Raw genomic sequence first — 6466 nt, 5'->3', positions numbered from 1 at the left:
TAATTAATGTGAATAATAAATATCGAGTGTAAAAAAAACTGACAAGGGTTAATATGTCTGTTTTGGTATTTTGAGGATATTTTAGTCATTTCAGTTAAATTGAGATAATATGACTGTTAAATTCTAATCTAAATATAGTCGTTGTATAATTCTTTAGTATCTTAACTAAATTGTCCATATATTGGTGTTATTGTCCATTTATTGGTGTTAGACGTTAGATTCATGCATCTACATGTTCTATTTATCTAATGAATAAAGTTCAATCTTACGTATTTACATATTTTGAAAGTATTTATCTAACTCTTAAAAAACGGAATAGATGGAACCAATGAATTGATAAACTTTCTTCACTATTTTGCGAGCTCAACACACGAAAGAAAGATAGTGAACTTGAAACGAAGATAGTGAAGTGTAATTATGATATCATAAAATCATTCAAGTCCAATAAGAAAGAAAAAGTACTCAATATAAGTATACATGCTAGAAGGGCAACGACCCAGCTGAGCACGGGCTCGATATATTGTATTTTGATGTAACATATTTCTATCTACAATATGAGTCATTGTTATTGTCATTTCAAGAATACTTGAACTTTAAAAAAACGAGCAAGTAGTGGTTTCGTAAGGTGCTCTCAAATAAAATTTTGTATGTGTTAGTTTTGAGTTTAAAAATTTTGAACACTATCAATAGAGTAAGAAATTCTTTAAGAAATATAGAAGGCAACCTAGGTCATGAGAAATTTAGTAGAAATACCTACTAAACTTTCAGTGTTACAAATTGTAAGATTTTTTTGGGATCATGGATCGCCCATGTGAACCGACCCGATCCAATCCTACCCAACCCATGAATAAAAGGGTAAATCTGGTTTTAAATTGAAAAGTAGAACATTTAAATTATAACTGTTAACCTTATCCTTTTAGGATAAGGCTGAATAGTTACTGTTCAACTCCCTTTTGAAAAAGGAGAGGAAAAATTATTTAACTACTCAACCTCTCCCCTATTTAAAAGGGACATGAAGTCTTCTGTTGAAAAGGGGAGTAACCTGAAAATTACATGAAAAAGTTACGTGACTAAAAAAATAGAAGAGAGAAAAAGAGGAAAAATTAGAGAAAGAAAATTCATCTTGATTTCTAGATTCATCAACATACAAAAACAAAAGGGCATTTAGTTTGTGGATATCAAACTTGATTTCCTAGTGAAATCAAAGTAGATATGGGGCAAATTTACTTGTAGCAATAACAACGATCCACTGCGAATATAAAGGTACACAACCCCGTTGTTCTTGCTCCATCTTTACCTTCATTGGTATCAGAGCAAGGTTGAATGATTTGATTGTTCTATGCTAATAGCCTTGAGATCATTATTTATGTTTGTTGAGATGAAATCTTGTTGGTTGATAATTTTTTTTGGATAAGTTTTAAATAATATTATTTCTCTTCTGGTCCGTTTTAGCCATAGTTTGTTAATTTTTTGGCCTAAATCTCTAATAGTCATGATATACTCGTTTTTGGCTTTCCGAAAACATATATAAAAGATGGATGAAAAATGAGTGAGATATGAATTTTGAAAAACCGACAGTTTTTGAAAACTACTGTTATTTATGTGATTTTAGGCTCTGCTAGTTAAATTTTTAGACTTGATTCTTTCATATTCATAATCTATTCATTTTGAGCTTTTCGAAAATATACTAGAATAGTCAAATGGATTTAAAACGAATAAGTTGTTGTTTTTTTGAATGTTTTGAGTATTTTTTTTTTATAAAAACAGTCTTCCAACCTTAAAGCCTTTTTATGATCATTTTTTTTACTTTCTTTGAAAACGTTGTGACATTTGTTGTCACATTGAATGGTATTTACCATAATTTTGATTTCTGATTCCTATTTTAGATATAGCTGAACATGAATATGCTTCTATTACTCCAAGTGAGAGTGATATAAACAGGGAAGTAGAAAGAAAAAGTAAAGAAACTCGACGCAAGAGGATCAAAGTGCAAGCTGATTCAGATTCAGAGCATGAAGTCATAAAAAATGATTCAAGGGCAGTACATAATCATAACAGAGATGAAAGGGCAAGAAAAAAAGGAAGGAAGAAGACTGCTTGAGGATTTCAAGAATATTAGAATGACTCCTTTAGACTCTAGTCATTCTATATGATTCTTTACCAGAATCCTGGAAGAATGAACTAATTAAAGTCCATGACAAGTCAGAGCCTAATAAACCCTTGTGGAGGTACTTGTTGGCCCTTGGAGTCAAATGAGTCAAAATTATTGGTGTAAATATTGATTAGTAATTTCTTTTATTGTTAATGAACAAATTTATTTTATTTATGATATATTATGAATATATCTGTGTTTTATCATAATTTGGATTAGTTGATATTCCATAAAAATTGTAATGTGATATTGATGTAAGACTTAGAAAATCTTTGTGAGTAAGTCTTCATAGTATTAATAAACATTAAGAAATTAGTTTCTAATTTTGGTTAAACATTTGGTTTGTAGATGATGACTGAATATTTACATACCCTTTCGAGTTTACACCAAATGTGAAATTCTTATTGGAATTGATTTTCTTGAATGTGTATGACACATGCATTATTGATGAATAAACTTGTAAATTTGTCTCTTAACTACATACATGGCATCTAAAAGCATTATTGCTGACTTAAACAAAGGCAAGAAACTAAATGGTGACAATTACGACATTAGGAGTCATAAAATATGTTATGCCTTAGATGAGCAAAACGAGCTCGAAGGCATAAACCATGTCCTAAGTCAACCTGAAGAGGCTAACACTGCTCAACACAGAAGAGATCTCGAAGCTTACAAAGCATATTTCATTGCACGTGGAATCATTGTAAGTTCTGTGGTTGATGAACTAATTAGTGAACATGAGGAATTTCCTAATGCTCATGCCATGTAGGAACACTTAAGAGTAACATATGAGGGTACTTCTATGATCCGTCTTAGACAGCTGACTATCAAGTTTGACACTATCAAAAAACGTCATGATCAAAGCATCAAACAACACCTTAGGGTAATGTCAAACATGATAGCACAACTCAAGAGTGTGGGTAACGTTCTCTCGGATGAGTAATAGGTTCAGGTAGTGATTCGATCCCTTTCCAATAATTGGGAACATTTAAAGGTTAACTTGACCCACAATGAAAGTTTTAAAACTTTTTTTGATGTTGCGCGACATGTTGAACTTGAAGACGAACGGCTTGGTTCTGCTAAAGCAGCCTCTAATGTCTTTGTGGTTGAATCTAGTAGTACAAAATCTTCAGGCTTCAAGCGCAAGCAAAATTTGAAGAACAAAGAAAAGGATAAGGAGACCGAAGAAGGACGCTCTAAGAAAAGGCACAAACCAAATCCTAAGAAGGGTAAACATTTTTTCAAGAAAAGAGACAAGAGCAAAATGAAGTGCTATAATTGTTAAGTTCTAGGGCATTTTGCTCGTGAATGTACGCATCTCAAAGTGTTGAATATGTTTCAAGTATATATTTACTAATTGAATCTTTTCCTATGTGGATTGTAGATTTAGGATCCACCGACCATGTGAGTTGAGATAGAGAAGCATTTGTGGAGTTTCGGCGAGTTTCACCTGGATCAAGGTGGATTTATGTTGGAAATAATGCTAGACTGGAAGTCAAAGGAATAGGCACTTGCAAAATAGATTTGTGTGGTGGCCGATCCTTGATGTTGCATGACGTGCTATATGCTCTAGAAATTTGATGAAATTTAGAATTTATATCTGTGCTTTTGGATATTGGTTTTGATTTGTTTTTTAGTCGCAATGGTGTAAAAATATCACTAGATAATATTTTGTATAGTTTTGGACTTCGTTATGAATGATTTATCGTTTTAGACAATAATCTTTCAACTTATGACTATTATATTGACCGTTGTGTAATGGCATGTTATTCAAGTAATAATAATGATATAGATGTTATTACATGGCATGCGAGATTAGGTCATATAGGGCAAGAACGAATGAATAGGTTGGTGTCACGACCCAAAAATCGAAGTCATGATGGCACACATCCCAAAACCCAACCTGATGTGTAAGCCTAAAAATAAAACTCATACAAGACTCCTAAAGGGAAAATCATGTCATGATTTAAGTGAAAAGAAAAACAATGAAGAAACTATCCCAAAACCTGGTGTCATAAGTATAAAGAGCATCTAATACAAGGTTCGAATCTGAAGATACAACATAAGTCTCTGAATGATACAAAAGACTGAAAAATAAAGATAGACTAGTGACGATCCGAATTCTGGGACCTCACCACTAATCTAAGAATACACAATTCGCTAGAATATTAACTGCCACATGGGGTACCCCGACTAGTATCTGCATCAAAAAGGGACACAGAAGTAGGGGTGAGTACAATTCACATGTACTCAGTAGGTTTTAGCTGACTGAGTATAAGGAATTAATCAAACCTATGAAATAAACTAAGGAACGCTTCCACCTGCATACAGAAAAGTCCCACTTTGGCATCGGTGCCGCCAGTTTATATATATAGTGGCACGAGTAAAGTAAACCCATAATAACAACTCATAATCACAATTAATCGAATAATTCAAGCAACACAAATATCAATGCAATGCAATGCAATATGATGATGCAATGATATGGTGGTACGGTGGAATCAAGACTGTCGCACAGCCTGTCGTATACACCTGCCGAGCTGTGCTACCAAGCAGGACCCATGGGGGTCTTGCAGACCATATACCTCAATCACAATATCTCATTATCCTTGCCACCTCCTCGTGGTCAAGGGATCACAATGCATCCACTACCCTGCCGGAAAACTGCCTCGGTCAGGGACTCAAGATACAAAGGTTAGGATCACAATGCATCCACTACCCTGCCGGAAAACTACCTCGGTCAGGGACTCAAGATACAAAGGTTTAAAGGTGTTTTATTTTCTTTCTCAAAAAGAATTTCCATATTTCTCAACTTCCCATGTTTCATGATATGATGAATGAGGATGAATGCATCAAAACACATATGCATGGAAGTAATAATCAACTCACATGTGGTATAAGGTTCAAAGTTCTCAAAACTTAACCTACACATGATATTCACCCTCAATAAATAGTAACGGGAAGAACACACTTTTATTTAAATAGTCACCCCTTTCTCAACAATATTTCAATACTCAAGTATGCTCAAAACCCCCAACTCAATCTCTCAGGCGGCATCACAAGTCAAATAATATACTCAAGCCTCTCTCTTAGGCAAATCACAATTCACATGCTCTCAAAGCAAATAAGATAACAAATAAGGCCCCCACACGGGCTATGTAATACGAATAAACCCCCACACGGCAACACATTAATAAATGAGCCCCCACACGGGCATCACAATATATATAACATTCTCAACTCATACTACAACCCCATCCCAAAGTCTATAACATATGAATGACTAATTACCCCATCTCAATCTCAAAGAAAGATAGCCAAACCTACCTCAATTGCCGAAACCGCACTCGAATACCTCCACCGGACAAGCAACTCTCGAATTCAGCGCCCGGAATGACAACCCACTATCAACAATGAAACATACACGTCACAAGGAGTCCAATGACACCCATATTGATAGGTTTCGGAACCGGGGGTAAAATGGTCCAAAAATTAACTATTTTCGAAAAGGGTCAAATCTGGAAATTTATTGAACAATCCCATTCTATTGGTAGTAAGGAACTCATGGTTGAAAAACCCATAAAAATAGAGCTCAAAACGAGTTGGAAATCACAATTTTCCTTAAATTCGGATTAGGGAAGAAACAAAGATTTTTGGGGTTTGAAACTAAAATTTAAGAGTTAAAATCATCAAAAACTTAATGAAAAAGGAAGGTTTTAGGTCAAAAATCACTTACCCAACACTTTGCCTCGAAAATCTCTTCTCAAATCACCTCAAGGAGTTCAAGAACTCAAACAAATGATGAAAAATATTGAAATGGGAAGAAAGGGGCATTTTCTGCCCAAAAAGTTACTGTTCACGCGTGTTACTGTTCACACGTGTTACTGTTCACGTGTGTTTTGTACAAATTTTCGAAAATCACCCTCAAGGTCATTACAATATCCACCACTAAAAAGGATGTTCGTCCTCGAACATAAGATAAAATAAAGTACCTGGGGTCTCAAAAAGCTGAGGGTACCGAGCCTGCATATCAGACTCTAACTCCCAAGTCACCTCCTCAGCAGGCCGATGCTGCCACTGCACCTTGACCGAAGCGACCTCCTTGGTCCTGAGTCTACGAAGCCACCTATCTAGAATAACTATCGGCTCCTCCTCATAAGTCAAATCCGGACTCAACTCTACCGCATCATAAGAAATCACATGAGACTCATCCGGTATGTACTTGCGAAGCATGGAAACATGAAACACCGGATGGACAGCTGACAATTTAGGGGGTAAGGCCAACTTATACGCCACTCCACCTACTCTCCTCAG

The sequence above is a fragment of the Solanum dulcamara genome, chromosome 3 (genome assembly GCF_947179165.1).
Source record: "Solanum dulcamara chromosome 3, daSolDulc1.2, whole genome shotgun sequence".
NCBI classification, from domain to species: domain Eukaryota; kingdom Viridiplantae; phylum Streptophyta; class Magnoliopsida; order Solanales; family Solanaceae; genus Solanum; species Solanum dulcamara.
This window is presented reverse-complemented; position numbering follows the sequence as displayed.